Source organism: Haliotis cracherodii, unplaced genomic scaffold (assembly GCF_022045235.1).
Source record: "Haliotis cracherodii isolate W230 unplaced genomic scaffold, xgHalCrac1.p SCAF_13, whole genome shotgun sequence".
Lineage (NCBI taxonomy): Eukaryota > Metazoa > Mollusca > Gastropoda > Lepetellida > Haliotidae > Haliotis > Haliotis cracherodii.
Genome location: NW_027266268.1, coordinates 1687375 through 1705424, shown reverse-complemented (window position 1 = coordinate 1705424; position 18050 = coordinate 1687375).

The window sequence follows — 18050 nt, the reverse complement described above, 5'->3', positions numbered from 1 at the left end:
CAGTGAACACCAGTGAACACCATTCAGATAGCATGTCTTTTGTATTGGTTTGATTCTTTTTTTTCTGTGGGAAGTCACTCAACCAGTTCATGCATCCTGTGTCAAAGACGACCGTGTTTATCAGAGACAAGTTTCCACTGGTGATTTTTTATTGAACTATGATATTCATAGTATTATAGTTTGTCAAATTGTGAATAAAACTGTAAAAATAATTTATTTATGTATTCAATGTGGGGAAATGTTTTATCAGGAATGTATTGTTTTCACGTCAATATGGTGGTTAAATCCTGAATAAAACTTCCAGTCATTTGTCTTGTTTGTCCTCCCTGAACGTGAAGATACGCATTTCTGTTTCCTTTTGTGACGAGGTGTTTGCAAACTGCACAGATAACAAGATGATTAATTGAATACCTTGCTGCTGTAAATGCAGTCTTTATTCATTCAGACACTACCCAACCCTACTACGATCAGTGGCTATCACTAAAATTCAAACTACCTGAGACAGCTAGGCCCATACATATACACTGATGGATCCAAGATTCCTTCAACAACAGTGCTGGTTACGGGATCCATATCCATAGCTCCCAACCCCACACACATTCGGTTCGCCTGCCTGATGGTCAGTCAGTATTCACCGCTGAATTGGAGGCAATTCATCATGCACTCAAACTCATACCGGAACTACCGGAAGCAAAGACAGTCATCCTATCAGTCTCTCTAAGTGCACTCCCAGCCAAACTCCAGGCCAAACCAAGCCAATAATATTCTCTACTCCGGCGAAGCTAGCTCTAGACAAAGCGGGGACACAGCCTATTCCCTTTAGTAAACTAGAGATAAAAAATCAAAATCGGTTAAATCAGGAATTTCAGTGAGATCCGTTCTCTGTCCTACATCTTAAACCACAAGATGCAATGGCGAAGGCCAAGCGAACTCTATTTCTGAGAGAAGGACAGCAACTCGAACGTGTATAAACAGAGCAGCCAAAATAAAAATGCAGTCATATCAATATACGAAAACAGAAGTCATATCAATACAAAAAAAACCCAGAAATTTTATGAATACTAAAACTCGCAATGGATATGTGGACCCTGCTCACAAACATGAGTCCCAGAAAATGGCAGTTAGGTCAGCCGAAACTGCTACGGCGGAAGGCGACCCCTTAGATGTAGTTGGTTATACCCTCCACATTGTTTACCTTGTATTGCTTGTGCGACAGTTGAAAGAATGGCAATAAAGTGGCAGCTTAGTTCTTCAGTGCACCGATTTCGGAGTGTTGGTTGGAAGAGAGCAATGCCAAGTTCTGGCATTGCATCCTTCCTCTGCGTGCTAGCTGAGAAAAAATATATTATCGAAGTAAGTAGAAACAATCTACCAATGGTATTTCTTGTTTCTAAACAGTATGACTAATACGCTTTGAATCTATCATCACACATATGTATGAGAATATATAATAAGTTATATTCTAGTGTAACCCAAATCTATCTTGACTCTGCACATGAACTATACAACCAAGAGTCCATTTTATACGAGACGAGAGGCAAATGAAAGGTAAAATTAACTGATCGGATTTTATTGATATTAGTATCTGATCAGGATACGGGCGTTGAGTTAGTTACTCTATATGTTTGCAATTATATTTTCAAGTGGTTTTTACTTATGCTTTTAACAATTTGTCATGTCAGCAAGACAAGTTCCTCAAGGGTAAAGTACAGAAACTGAACTGCTTGGTCACGAAACACATCGACATTTCTTGGCAAATGACGCGTCAGAATTCACAAGGACGTGAATGATCAATGGGAACATCGCTTTCTACAAAGGTGAAATAGAGAGTTCAGTAAAGTAAAAAGGTAATCAACATGACCCACGATGCTGGGAGGTACAGGGTGTGTGTTGTATACGGCGGTACAGGGTATCAGTTGTGTACCGCGTGGTGGTACATGATGTGGGTTGTATGCGGCGGCGTGAGTTGTAGGCGGGTGGGTGTTGTATAGGGCGGTACAGGTAGTGGGTTGTATACGGCGGGGTGGGACAGCATTTGTGTTATATGCGGCGGTACAGGTAGTGGGTTGTATACGGCGGGGTGGGGCAGGGTTTGTGTTATATGCGGCGGTACAGGTAGTGGGTTGTATACGGCGGGGTGGGGCAGGGTTTGTGTTATATGCGGCGGTACAGGTAGTGGGTTGTATACGGCGGGGTGGGACAGCATTTGTGTTATATGCGGCGGTACAGGTAGTGGGTTGTATACGGCGGGGTGGGGCAGGGTTTGTGTTATATGCGGCGGTACAGGTAGTGGGTTGTATACGGCGGGGTGGGACAGGGTTTGTGTTATATGCGGCGGTACAGGTAGTGGGTTGTATACGGCGGGGTGGGACAGCGTTTGTGTTATATGCGGCGGTACAGGTAGTGGGTTGTATACGGCGGGGTGGGGCAGGGTTTGTGTTATATGCGGCGGTACAGGTAGTGGGTTGTATACGGCGGGGTGGGGCAGGGTTTGTGTTATATACGGCGGGGTGGGACAGGGTTTGTGTTATATGCGGCGGTACAGGTAGTGGGGTTGTATACGGCGGGGTGGGGCAGGGTTTGTGTTATATGCGGCGGTAGAGGTAGTGGGTTGTATACGGCGGGGTGGGGCAGGGTTTGTGTTATATGCGGCGGTACAGGTAGTGGGTTGTATACGGCGGGGTGGGACAGCGTTTGTGTTATATACGGCGGGGTGGGACAGGGTTTGTGTTATATGCGGCGGTACAGGTAGTGGGTTGTATACGGCGGGGTGGGACAGCGTTTGTGTTATATACGGCGGGATGGGGCAGGGTTTGTGTTATATACGGCGGGGTGGGGCAGGGTTTGTGTTATAAACGGCGGTACAGGTAGTGGGTTGTATACGGCGGGGTGGGACAGGGCTTGGATTGTATGCGGCGGCGTGAGTAGTAGGCGGGTGGGTGTTATATACGGCGGTACAGGTAGTGGGTTGTATACGGCAGGTAGGGACAGGGTGTAGATTGTATAAGGCTAGGTGGTACAGGGTGTGAGTTGCATACGGCGGGGTGGGACAGGGTGAGGTTATATACGGCTGGGTGGTACAGGGTGAGGTTGTATACGGCTGGGTGGTACAGGTTGTCAGTTGTATACGGCGGGGTGGTACAGGGTGAGGCTTGTATACGGCTGGGTGGTACAGGGTGAGGCTTGTATACGGATGCCTGGCAGGGTGGTACAACCCTCACCCTGTACCTCCCAGTCGTATACAACCCTCACCCTGTACCACCCAGCCGTGAACAACCGACACCCTGTCATGCCCTGTACCACCCTGCCAGGCAGCCGTATACAAGCCTCAACCTTTATCACCTAGCCGTATACAACCCTCACCCTGTACCACCCAGCCGTGAACAATCGACACCCTGTACCACCCCGCTGTGAACAACCGACACGCTGTCATACCCTGTACCACCCTGCCAGGCAGCCGTATACAAGCCTCAACCTTTATCACCTAGCCGTATACAACCCTCACCCTGTACCACCCAGCCGTGAACAATCGACACCCTGTACCACCCCGCCGTGAACAACCGACACGCTGTCATACCCTGTACCACCCTGCCAGGCAGCCGTATACAAGCCTCAACCTTTATCACCCAGCCGTATACAACCCTCACCCTGTACCACCCAGCCATATACAACCCTCACCCTGTACCACCCAGCCGTATACAACCCTCACCCTGTACCACCCAGCCGTATACAATCCTTACCCTGTACCACCAAGTCGTATATAACCTCACCCAGTACCACCCATCCGCATACAACCCTCACCCTGTACCACCCAGCCGTATACAACCCTCACCCTGTACCACCAAGCCGTATATAACCTCACCCTGTACCACCCAGCCGTATACAACCGACACCCTGTACCACCCGGCCGTATACAAACCACACCCAATATCCCGATCCCAGCCGTATACAACCCTCAGCCTGTACCACCCAGTCGTATACAACCCTCACCCTGTACCACCCAGCCGTGAACAACCGACACCCTTTACCACCCAGTCGTATACAACCCTCACCCTGTACCACCCAGCCGTATACAACCCTCACCCTTTACCACCCAGTCGTGTAAAAGCCTCACCCTGTACCTCCCAGTCGTATACAACCCTCACCCTGTACCACCCAGCCGTGAACAATCGACACCCTGTACCACCCAGCCGTGAACAATCGACACCCTGTCATGCCCTGTACCACCCTGCCAGGCAGCCGTATACAAGCCTCAACCTTTATCACCCAGCCGTATACAACCCTCATCTTGTACCACCCAGCCGTATACAACCCACAGCCTGTACCACCCAGCCGTATACAACCTCACCATGTACCACGCAGCCGTATACAAGCCTCACCCTGTACCACCCAGCCGTGAACAACCGACACGCTGTCATACCCTGTACCACCCTGCCAGGCAGCCGTATACAAGCCTCAACCTTTATCACCCAGCCGTATACAACCCTAATCTTGTACCACCCAGCCGTATACAACCCACAGCCTGTACCACCCAGCCGTATACAACCTCACCATGTACCACCCAGCCGTATACAAGCCTCACCCTGTACCACCCAGCCGTGAACAACCGACACGCTGTCATACCCTGTACCACCCTGCCAGGCAGCCGTATACAAGCCTCACCCTGTACCACCCCGCCGTGAACAACCGACACCCTGTACCACCCAGCCGTATACAACCCTCACCCTGTACCACCAAGCCGTATATAACCTCACACTGTACCACCCAGCCGTATACAACCCTCACCCTGTACCACCCAGCCGTATACAAACCACACCTAGTATCACCCAACTGACACCATGTGCACACCTTGTACCGCCCAGCCGTACATAACTGACACCCTCTACCACCAAGCCATACACAACTGACACCCTGTAGCACCAAGCCATACACAACTGACACCCTGTACCACCAAGTCGTTCACAACTGACACCCTCTACCACCAAGCCATACACAACTGACACCCTGTACCACCAAGTCGTTCACAACTGACACCCTGTACACACCCTGTACAACCCAGCCGTATACAACCGACACCCTGTACACACCCTGTACAACCCAGACGTATACAACCGACACCCTGTACCCACCAGACGTATACAACTGACACCCTGTACACACCCTGTACAACCCAGCCGTATACAACCGACACCCTGTACCACCCAGCCGTATACAACCGACACCCTGTACCACCCAGTCGTATACAACCGACACCCTGTTCCACCCAGCCGTATACAACTGACACCCTGTACACACCTGTACCACCCAGCCGTATACAACCGACACCCTGTACCACCCAGCCGTATACAACCGACACCCTGTACCACCCAGCCGTATACAACCGACACCCTGTACCACCCAGCCGTATACAACCGACACCCTGTACCACCCAGCCGTACACAACTGACACCCTGTACCACCAAGCCGTATACAACTGACGCTCTGTACCACTCAGGCGTATACAACTGACACCTTGTACCACGAAGCCGTACACAACTGACACCTTGTACCACCAAGCCGTATACAACTGACACCCTGTACCACCAAGCCGTATACAACTGACACCTTGTACCACCAAGCCGTATACAACTGACGCTCTGTACCACTCAGGCGTATACAACTGACACCCTGTACCACCAAGCCGTATACAAATGACACCTTGTACCACCAAGCCGTATACAACTGACACCTTGTACCACCAAGCCGTATATAGATCTGCAACTCAATAAGAAGCACTCAAGTCTTGCCTGACTGACTTGGCTTCAAGGTCAACTATAAGATTTGACGCTTCAGGCAAGTGATCAAACCACGAATTGTCTGATAGGCATTTCTGAGAAATTAAAAGATAAAGTAGAGAAAACATATTTAGAAATGATAACTTCGTTAGTAAACTGTAACAGGTATTACAGTAGTATAAGGAAGATGTTTACTAAGGATATTGTTTACTTTATCATCTGTCAACTTCTAAGGAATTGCCCCAATGAAACTATCTATTGGAAGCCTGCATGTCGCTGAACCTCAAATATACCTCATATATCATCTTTCGGACATATGTAAATCCTGTATTAATTATGAAGTAACAGCCATGCGGCAAGCAGGGTCAGATTTCCTGCTGGCGTGTGGTGAACGAAAGCTGTGCTGTCTCCTATGGGTGTAGACCAGTCCAAGAAGTATACATGAGTATATGTGTGCAGGTCCACTGGCGTGTGGTGAACGAAGGCTACACTGTACTGTCTCCTATGGGTGTAGACCAGTCCAAGAAGTATACATGAGTATATGTGTGCAGGTCCACTGGCGTGTGGTGAACGAAGACTACACTGTACTGTCTCCTGTGGGTGTAGACCAGTCAAAGAAGTAAACATGAGTATATGTGGAGGTCCACTGGCGTATCGTGAATGGCAGCTACTCTGTACCGTCTAAAATCTGATCGATACTAACCTAACAGTATTTTTCCAGCTCCAAATACTGATGACACACTTATAATAAGTGGTAACCCTATATGTATGCAGGTCCATGTTTTTTATGAAACTTATATCAAAATGAAAACCAGGAAGCCATTCATAACATTGGTTTATTTCTGTATTTTCTGTAATCTGTAAAATTATCATTGCTAGAAATGTTTGTAAATGCGTGCACATAAATATTCAATCTGTCTGTATTTTGGGCCAAAGGCTTTGTACCAAATAAATCTGTCTGTCTGTCTGTCTGTCTGTCTGCATTGAGTAAAATATGCCTCGTCATAAAAAATATGCGAAAAGTTAAGCTGGCTTTGTTTTATGTTCAAACTGGACTAGTTCCCTCATAAACGTGCCAGGTGGCAGTCCCTCGTCAGCGTCCCGACTGACACATGCACGCTATCAATCATGATCAGTGTACAAGATTCCCGTGTACTCCAACCAGGGCTGTGTTATTGTCAAGGGACGAGGAGGGGAAGTACTGCTTCTATCAAAATAGATGGAAGACAATGCGCAAATTATAATTATTTACTACCACACATGTGAATTGTTTATCAAACCGTTTTAAACCAGAGTTACATGACAGTTAAAACTCAAGTTAAAAGGGTATGTATTGCAGTTTGAAATGTCAGGTAGGAAATGTACGTTCAACTCAAGTTCCCTAACATGTAATGTGGAAAGTGAGAAACTCATTTCAGAAAAATATTATCAAACATGTGCGAGATCGAAATCTAGGTCCGTGACTGACTACTCCATGGAGATGACCTGAGGTTTAGGACCCACAGATTAGGACGGTCTACCTTCTTGATTTCAATTCATTCTACCATGACACTGAAGAATGACTGATTGTGAATGGTTAAATTGAGGTATCAATTTTCCGCTTGATGCCTCTAAATTAACCCTTTTCACACAAAAAGGTGCAAATGAATACGTCGAAAGCCTACATATTGAGTTATGAAAACATAAATAAAACTGCCGATAACCGATCATAACTGCATACGTTCGAAATCGGAACATCATCGGATGTTTTTGACGCCCTGACTGGTTTGACGATGAGATGGCACCACTTAACGAAAGCATATCGTTTTCATATAAATGATAACGTGTAATAAAACTTGTAGGTATAAGTTTGGTAATTGTCTTTTTGAAACAATTGATAATAAAAGAGGTCGGGGTCTACGACGTTGGGTGTAAGGTTGGCACACACAGTCAAATGATAAACAGGTGCGTTTATCTTTAGGATTCAAACCAGATGAAAGCAGATGTGGCTGTTACTTCTGCCTGTCCTGTTGCTTCCTTCAAATTGTATCTGTCCGAATTACAATAAGAAAAAAATACTTTCTTCCAAAGGCTGCCATAACTCATAACCGGACACTCACCAATACAATGAACAGGCACTCGGTCACAACAACGTACCAAACGTGATGAAATTAATTTCCGAAAACACTCAGTTATGCAACACATACAAGAACCACTGACACAGGCCTCAACAGTCACACTTCTTTCACATGCTGGCGTCGAATACCGGACATGGACAGGTTACAAAAACGATGAAGAATCCCCCACGTTATACAATGCCGACTACAGCTAGAAGTTCATCGATGTTCATGTTTGTGGAATGGAGAAGTATTTATGTCTTTGTTTTACTGGGGGTAACTTCTAACTTACTAATAAGATGTACAAATTAAAAATAAATCAGAGATTGTTATTTCTATAACCTGTGACCTACACAATGGAAGATTTCCACGAAAAACTACTTTGTTGAGTCCATGCAAAGAAAATATGCAACATGAAATTGAAACATATATGTTTGGAGGGTTATTTGAAAACTTCTTTTTTTAAACTATCAATTTTGTACCGTTATGTTGAACTTGAGGTAAGAATCATGATTTGACCGTGGGACCACATAAGAGCGACTAGGTATTATACCCGGGAGGATTGTCAGGGTTATCACAACAATTGTCACAATAAACAGCACTACGATAAACAGTTCTGGTTCAATGACGTCATTTCCGTTATGGGAAACAGTGCATCGTAACTTACAGACAGTTCTACGTCTGCAGCTACGTTCATAAGAAAGTTGTTTGCTTCCAGTTTAATGATTTCACTTCCGGGATGGGAAAAGACATGTCCAATGCAAGACAACTTCAGAACGGAAAGTCCCGAATTAAGGAATGTATATGCACTTTTGGTGTAATGACCTTGATCACAACTTCACGTCGTCTTTGAATATGAACAGCACACAATGGTTGTTTAGGTATCAGGTCCTTGTAAATAACGCTTACGTAATACCAGTGCTTGCTGAAAATAAGCGTCAACGCGCTGTGGGTAAGCTGCAAATAGAAACGGCGCAGAACGACGTTACCAGACATTTCAATGTTAACCGAGACACAATACATATCTTTGGATACGTTATCTACAGCAGGGCAACATTCATGTCTTGCCAAGGGACGGTTATTTTCCCCGCTCGTATATGATCAATTGTTTGCATGCGTCAAGTGGCCTTTCTCTCGCGCGCTGTTGTCGAACTCTTTTTATATGTTTCTGTTATGTCTTGATTTCGACGGGTTTTATGACAGATAAAAACTCTTCCTCGGTTTTGTAACATTTTGAACTAAAAGAACCGCGTGTCGGGTTTTATCCTTTGGATGCTTCACTCAAGACATTCATCTGTGAATTCCGTGACAATGTTGACACTCGTGAGTGCACTGACTTATGTAATAGAGCCTGTGATTTATTACTGCTGTCTGTTACATAATCTATCCATTGTATTGTTGTACTTAGGTATTGTTGTATTGTCGTGGGGGAGGGGGGCAATAGACCCATTGTCCTATGTCAGCAATGGCATTGTTTCAGAATCTTCTCTTAAGACAATTCAAAAGACAAAACAATTATCAAATTCTAAACATAGACATATAGCATTGTAGTGATTTAAAATTCAGTTTCGCGGCAGATATATAATATAATGTGTGTGTGTGTGTGTGTGTGTGTGTGTGTGTGTGTGTGTGTGTGTGTGTGTGTGTTGGACAGTGGGTGAAGAGGGCTGTGCAAATTTGTTGATTTAAAACAATATTTACACTTCAACCGGGTGAGGTGGGGTGAGGTGAGGTGAAATTGAGTTTTACACGTGTGTATGTGGCTGCTTGTACTAGTCCGGATTAATGCCGACTTTATAGTTCTAGCCCATTTATATACCAGTTTAACATAAATACGCCACTCAGACACAGTATACTGATTGTTATACCTTCCGCTCGAATCAACTCGCAACAGTTTTTCTACACACGGGAGACAGGTGATGACCTGCCAGACCTGTACGTCACATGCGTGTGGTGCAAGCTTCACCGTGTCGTATTCATTTGGATTGGATAACAGAAGGTTCATTCGTTGCAAAAAAATGGCATCTAAAGAAAATGAGTGTCTGGTATAAAGTATAGTAAAGTAACAACCAGTTGATCGGGTATAATCTAAATGGTATTGCATTTGATAACCTAGAGAATCAAACTGTGTGGTCTATATCTTATATCGTATTTCTTTAAATCCAGTTTTGTCTTCATCAAACGTTTTAACATAAAACGGTTATTTAAGAATGCTGTCGGCCTGAACTTTGACCGTCAGATGATACCTTCCTGACCTGAGCACTTCCTTGCCGTCAGCACTTGTGTGTAAGGTGAGGCAGTCGTGCCGGACAGCTCACAGCACTGTACACATTCGAAGCAATCCGACTGCTGTGGGCGACCCATCGCGCCCTAGTCTGTATGGATGACTGGCAGCTAAATGAAAAGGTAAAAAGAGATTTGTGATTTTTAAGCGAAGCATTTTATCTAAATGACCCAACTCGAGTATCATTCATATTATGCGCGTGTTCTGAAGAATATTTACATAGTTTCACTGTATAAACATATATGTCGTTACACTGTATCAACATATACATCATTTCACTGTATGAGCATATACATCGTTTCACTGCATAACCATTTACATCGTTTCACTGCATAAACATATACATCGTTTCACTGTAAAAACATATACATGGTTTCGCTGCATAAACATATACATCGTTTCACTGCATAAATATATACATCGTTTCACTGCATAAATATATGCATCGTTTCACTCTATGAAATTATACATCGTTTCGCTGCATAAACATATACATCGTTTCACTGCATAAATATATGCATCGTTTCACTGTATGAAATTATACATCGTTTCACTGCATAAACATATACATCGTTTCACTGCATAAATATATACATCGTTTCACTGCATAAATATATACATCGTTTCGCTGCATAAATATATACATCGTTTCACTGCATAAATATATACATCGTTTCACTGCAGACACATATACATCGTTTCGCTGCATAAATATATACATCGTTTCGCTGCATAAATATATACATCGTTTCACTGCATAAAAATATACATCGTTTCACTGCATAAATATATACATTGGTTTCGCTGCATAAATATATACATCGTTTCACTGCATAAATATATACATCGTTTCGCTGCATAAATATATACATCGTTTCACTGCATAGGCATATACATCGTTTCACTGCAGACACATATACATCGTTTCGCTGCATAAATATATACATCGATTCGCTGCATAAATATATACATAGTTTCGCTGCATAAACATATACATAGTTTCACTGTAAAACATATACATCGTTTCGCTGCATAAACATATACATCGTTTCACTGTATACGTACATTCCAATCATATCAGACCGCCTCCGTGGTCTAGAGGTAGAGCGTCCGTCCGGAGAGCGGAAGGTCCGAGGTACGATCCCCGGCTGCGTCATACCAAAAGACTTTCAAAGATGGTACTTGTTGTTACCCTGTTTGGCGCTCGGCATTAAGGGGCTGAAACAAGGACTGGTCGGCACGAAGTCAGTATACTGTGTATGAGTGGCGTATTAATGTTAAACTGCGGCATGGTATCTCAGTGTGCTAGCACTATAAATCGGCCTCAGCCCGGACTAGTACAAGCAGCCACACACACTCACACCTGCATGCACGTCGCTATATAAGTGCAATAATCTTGTACGCGACGTTAAACCCCATTTCACCTCACCTCACCTCACCTCACCTCACCTCACCTCACCTCCAAGCATATCGGCACCACATGGTGATGTAAATATGACATCATAACACTGTTGCGGGGTTGCATGACATGGTGTCTTCCCATGATGACGACTGTTTCAAGACATATACTTCATGGTTCAGTGAATGCTCGTTACCACCTATCACCCCTACATATGACTGTATGTGCAGTTGGATGTATGACTGTATGTGCAGTTGGATGTATGACTGTATGTGCAGTTGGATGTATGACTGTATGTGCAGTTGGATGTATGACTGTGTGTGCAGTTGGATGTATGACTGTGTGTGCAGTTGGATGTATGACTGTATGTGCAGTTGGATGTATGACTGTATGTGCAGTTGGATGTATGACTGTATGTGCAGTTGGATGTATGACTGTATGTGCAGTTGGATGTATGACTGTATGTGCAGTTGGATGTATGACTGTATGTGCAGTTGGATGTATGACTGTATGTGCAGTTGGATGTATGACTGTATGTGCAGTTGGATGTATGACTGTATGTGCAGTTGGATGTATGACTGTATGTGCAGTTGGATAAGGAGCTGGAGTAGGATAAGGAGCTAGAATGGTCATATTGAGGAAAAGCCCAAAAAGATTCCTTACAGTATTTGATTAATTCATTTATTGATCAATTTATTCATGAATTCATCCGTTTTAAGGTACATGTGTCATTCAAGGTCATTGTGCTGTGCGCTGTGGAAGACATTGTCGCATTGTCGCCCTTACAAAAAAGAAAAGGTGTCAAAAGTAATCAATTTGTCGCATTGTCAAGTCAAGGTAATGATATGGCGGGTTGTCTCATTGTCGCCCCATCAAAGATGTGTAAATGCGCGATAAAGTCGCACTGTCGCCCTTTTACATTAATGGTGAGTAACAAGTAAGTGAATTATTCTAGGCATGCTCAGACATGGTTATACTCCTACTCTGACTCTGGTGGTATTTTGCTAGCTCAAATGGCTCTAAAACTAAAGTAGCAATAGTGGGTTGATTTTCTCAAAATTTAAACGTATCTTTCATCGTTGCTTTCGAAATTAGTTCAGATATCGTTATTGTCTGAGTCGTTTTCCACAAACCAAACATGTTTTCACAACAAGAAACAATCACTTTGCATTTCTATTTAATTTGCATTTCTATTTCTATATGGCCCTATCGCAATTCAATGTGCAGAGTTGCGTCTCCTAGACGTACCAGAAAACTATGATCATGGGTTCGAATCCCAGCACCATACACATACATCACTTAGGGATTTCATCCCACATCTAGCTGACAACGCTGTGAAATAACTGAAATATTGTTCAATAATTCAATATTTTAACAAAACTTAACAATTCGACATTTCATACAAAATGTCGCTATGTCGCGCTTTTATTAGTCACTGCTTGTTTTGATGCATAATCTATGGCAAGAGATGAATGCGCCCAAGATCGAACTTAGTCACAACAATTACAAATGTGCAAATGTTGATGTATTAAGTTGGGATGTCACGATACGACGTTCTCGCGATACGATATGTATCGCGATACTTAATTCTTGGCGTAATTTTATATTTTATAGGGCATAAAAACTGTTGAAAAGGCTTGACACGTCCTGGATATCTGGTCACATAATCGTACGAAAAAATGTCCCAATTTAATCAATAATGTGTTTCAGATAAAACTGGACTGACAACATAAGTATTTTCTATTTTTAACAAACCCCTGAATACCTCAGATGCGCATCCGATATTAATAAATTAAATATGAATGAATAGTTCCAGCGCGTATCATATCGCAAAAAAACATTATTGTGAAATTCGTCTCTAATTTACCTAGCTTTCTAAGCGTCGTTTCGTCAAGTGGGATATCGTTCGTTCGTTAAGGACGAAACGGGAATTCGAACACACAATCATAGGGTTCTGGTACGCCTAGGGGACGAAACTCTGCGAATTCATCGATTTGAGCAATTGCTGGCTGAACAGTGGTATGTTTCGAACTAAATAAGTGGCTAAAAGAGACACCATGTGTGTTACATGTGCTTCAGTGCCCCAGGAGTCAAACAGCCGGACACGGTCACCCATCCAAGGACTCCCCGTGACTATCGTTGCTTAACTTCACCTGATTTGTGACATGCTGTTTAACGCCGCTTTAAACAATATTTCAGTTATTTCACAGCGTGTCAGCTACATGTGGGAGGAAATCCCTGAGTGATGTATGTGTATGGTGCTGGGATTCGAACCCATGATCATAGTTTTCTGGTACGTCTAGTAGACGCAACTCTGCACATTGAATCGCGCCATCTCAAACGATAGGGCCATATAGAAATAGAAATGCAGATTAATTAGAAATGCAAAGTGATTGTTTCTTGTTGTGAAAACACTTTTGGTTTGTGGAAAACAACACAGATAATAATGATATCTGAACTAATTTCGAAAGCAACGATGAAAGATACGTTTTAATTTTGAGAAAATCAACCCACATTGCCATTGCTACTTTAGTTTTAGAGCCATTTGAGCAAGCAAAATGAAACGAGAGTCAGAATAGGAGTATAACCATGTCTGCGCATGCGTAGAATAATTCACTTACTTGTTACTCACCATTAATGTAAAAGGGCGACAATGCGAATTTATCGCGCATTTACACAGTTTTGCGCATGCGTAGATTAATTCACTCACTACACATAGGCACCAATACATGAAAAGGGTGACAACGAGACAATGCGGCAATGTAACATTATCAATATATTGCAGAGTCGCGATGTCGCGAATTCTAACGCCTTTTTACGCGTTTTTGATAGGGGGACAAGGCTACAACGCGACATATTTTGACCTTGAATAATGTCGCTTAGTCACATTGTCGCCTTTGGTAAAATAAGAAATATTATTCAAAGCGTGACAATGCGACGCACTGCTAAAACATCCCACAGTACACAGTGCACAGTGACCTATACAGTGGGCAAGTTCTAGTTAAAAATTAGTTCTAACTTTGAGAAGAGGGTTATTTGGGTGAGAAGATATAAAACTTCTTTAACTTCTTTGTAGCACAAACCCCTTGAACTTTCTATAACAGAGCTGCGCCCGTTTTGCAGATAATTATCTTTAAATATTTCTTTGAAGGACTATTATCTTTGAAGCCAGCCATTGTGCAGAACATCTAAACTGGTTATCAAACAATTCAGTAAGTACACACTCATTAACAATAATTTTCCCAAAACAAATCCATGGGAGTTTTTAGCAATATGGGGTCCATTAAGAGTGATAAAATACAATGTATTACAAAATGATTGTTCGTTTTTGTGTATTCTTTATTTGTGGCATCTTTTTGGTCCAAATATGATAGTGCGTTTATACATTTTAATGTGCTTGTTTGTTGTTTAACGCCGCACTCGACAATAATACAGCTATATTACGGCAGTCTGTAAATAATCAAGTCTGGATCGATCCAACTGGGAAACGATGACATTCATCAACCAAGTCAGCGAGCCTGACCTCCCAATCCCGTTAGTCGCCTCTTACGACAAGCATTGTCGTCTTTTACGACAAGCATGGGTTCGTGAAGACCTATTCTAACACGGATCTTCAATAGTCCAGCTTTTTTTAGATATGTAAATACTTGAATCTGGACAAGACAATCCAGTACCTAACCGATCTACTCAATTACCATTGCATCCACATTAACAGCGAGCTTGACCACCCGATCCCGTTAGTCGCCTCTTTCGACAAGCATGGGTCGCTGAATACCAATTCTAACCCAGGACTTCGTGGGTTTTTTTAATAAACAGTGGTTCTTGAATTTGGTGTTGAGAAACGAAGACCAGCGGCAATTGTAAGAAATGTTAAATGTACTCTTTCAATGTATTTTCAAATCCCCAAATTTCCGAACCATACATTAAAATCGGGTTAATCATTGTGTGAAATGCTGATAACATTCAACCAAGAGGCAAGTTAATATTTCGTGTTTTCTTTAAAAATACAAACATAGCTTGTGTTGCATTTCCCCCTAACATTTCTATTGCTATTGTACCACAAGGTATTCGGCAAGGTATTGTCTGTGATCGTTGTGAAAAATGTAGAAAATAAGAAGAAATAATACATCGAATTATTAGTCAATGTGGGTATAGTCATAATGGGAGTGACGCTATGACACCCGTGTAATGACGGCATGGTAGAACTGCACTCTGCCTCACATATACCTGTAAAAATGAATGTAATGTGATGATTTATCCTATCTTAGGAAACCCTATTTTAAAGATTTATTTATTGTAAATGATAACTCTGTACGAATATATAGATGCATCGTAATAATTCTTAATCGGGTAATCGTAATATGTCTTAATCCTCTGGATGCACTTTTTCGAAGCACATTTCTGTAAATCTTGAAAAATGTACGTGGTGCAAGAATTACGCCCATGCGGTACTGGGTCTTACCCTGACAACGACATTATGCAGAAATATAGAATGTTAAAGGTCCTATCGGAGAGTGTAAATGTAATTGCAAAAATATGACTGGTTCAAAAACCAGACGGTGCTAAGCGCTGCCCGAGATTGTGTTATCCATAAAGTAAAAAGACCCCAAAAATTTAGCTACTTTCTATCGTACACTGCTGGAAGCATTGCGACAAAAGATTTTACTTGACAAAATATTTATAAATGACGAAGATCGATTTTCCTCCAATACGTCAAAGAAGACACAGAGGCACACATACGCACTAAGAAAATGGGGCATAATTCCGCTATGTTTAGAAGTTGGTTAGTTGGTTGGTTGTTTGACGCCGCACTCAGCAATATTCCAGCTATATGACGTCGGTCTGTAAATCGATGACATGCTTCAACCAAGTCAGGGGGGCACGTTTAAACGTCTGAGACCTGCACCACATGGGGCTTTCCTCCCACATTAAACTGACACGCCGCGATATAACTTGAATACTGTTAAAGGCGGCGTTAAACCCAACTCACTCACTCATTCACTCACCCACCTACTCACCCACTCACACACCTACTCACCCACTCACACACCTACTCACCCACTCACACACCTACACAGCCACTCACACACCAAGTCAGCGAGCCTGACCACCCGATCCCGGTTTAGAAGTATTATTTTATTGTAACATTTGGGAACTTGCCATGGCACACGACAATATATTTAGCATTGTTTTGTTCACGAGAAACCAAACTGTTCCATCACAAATGTCGAAATTGAAACCAATAATTTTAGATATAAAAAAAATATGGTAATTGGTGTCGATATTGGAGAAGTGATTTATTTCTTGTAAATCAACATTTTGTACAGACGTTTTAAAGATAAATTGTACAACCTTAGAAATATTTTCCCGATATATATAATGAAATACAAGCCGACGTCGGCCATGTCGGACAACTCCATTTTATGTACGGGGGATTAAGTTTAATATTCTCTCGATTTGGGCGTCGATTATCTGCACTCTTTCTCCCAGTACCGATTGTAATGCCCCTCGCACCTTTGGGTGCGATCGTATTCGGCCATTGCGTTCATCTGCGCTGTCCAGCTACATCTCCATCTCGAATCTCGAATTTCCAGAAAAGACGTCGTGATAGAACAATGTTTTATCGTGAACTATCATCCAAAACTGGCTCCCAAAGGAGATATCGCTTGAGTGAGATCAAGCGATGTCTACATTATAGATATCGCTGCATTTAAATTGCATCACAATGCTTTGCAGGCCATTGTGATGTCATTGGTTACCATGACACTAATGGCTCTGCGACTAAAGCTGCTAGCAGTACTCTTCACACTTAAGACACTGCTTATTACTGTCTACAAACTGAAAAAGTTGGAGAATGATGTTGGATGATAAATAAAATCTCACCCTCGTGTCTTTTTATATCAAATATATCCACAGTCGTTGGCCCGGAGGTGACATTATCTATATAAACCAGGCTTCGTTCTTCATTTGTCTTTGCGATTGCGTGGCGTGAGTGCTGTTGTGGGGCAATAAAGACTTACTTTTTTATGCAAATTGTGTGAATGGCGGGTGCTGCCGGTGGGGCAGGACATAATTACCCTTTTCGCGAACACCTGGTGTCCTCACTTATTTTCAGTGGTCCAATCATATCGTTTCCACAGCTATTTTGCCCTTTGCGCCCAATGGCATCTGTTTCGGCGGAAAATCAAGAGGTTATTCTCTTGCATTGACGTTTGTATTTACCTTTTAAATAATGCGATAAGTTGTTGGTTATACTGTAGTTAGACAAGACGCGAACTGGTTGGGCGTCAAATTTGCTTAAATCAAATGCAAAACAATTCACAATTTAATATCGGACGTATGTGTTTCATTTGAATGTGGTTGTTTGTCTTCATTTTGTTTCAGAAATATGTATACATCTATGTCAAGACTAAAGCATGCGAACCTCAGGTACACATCACGACTGTTTTTTTCACAGTTACTTATTTATAGAAACAAAATAAACAGTTTCATAGATC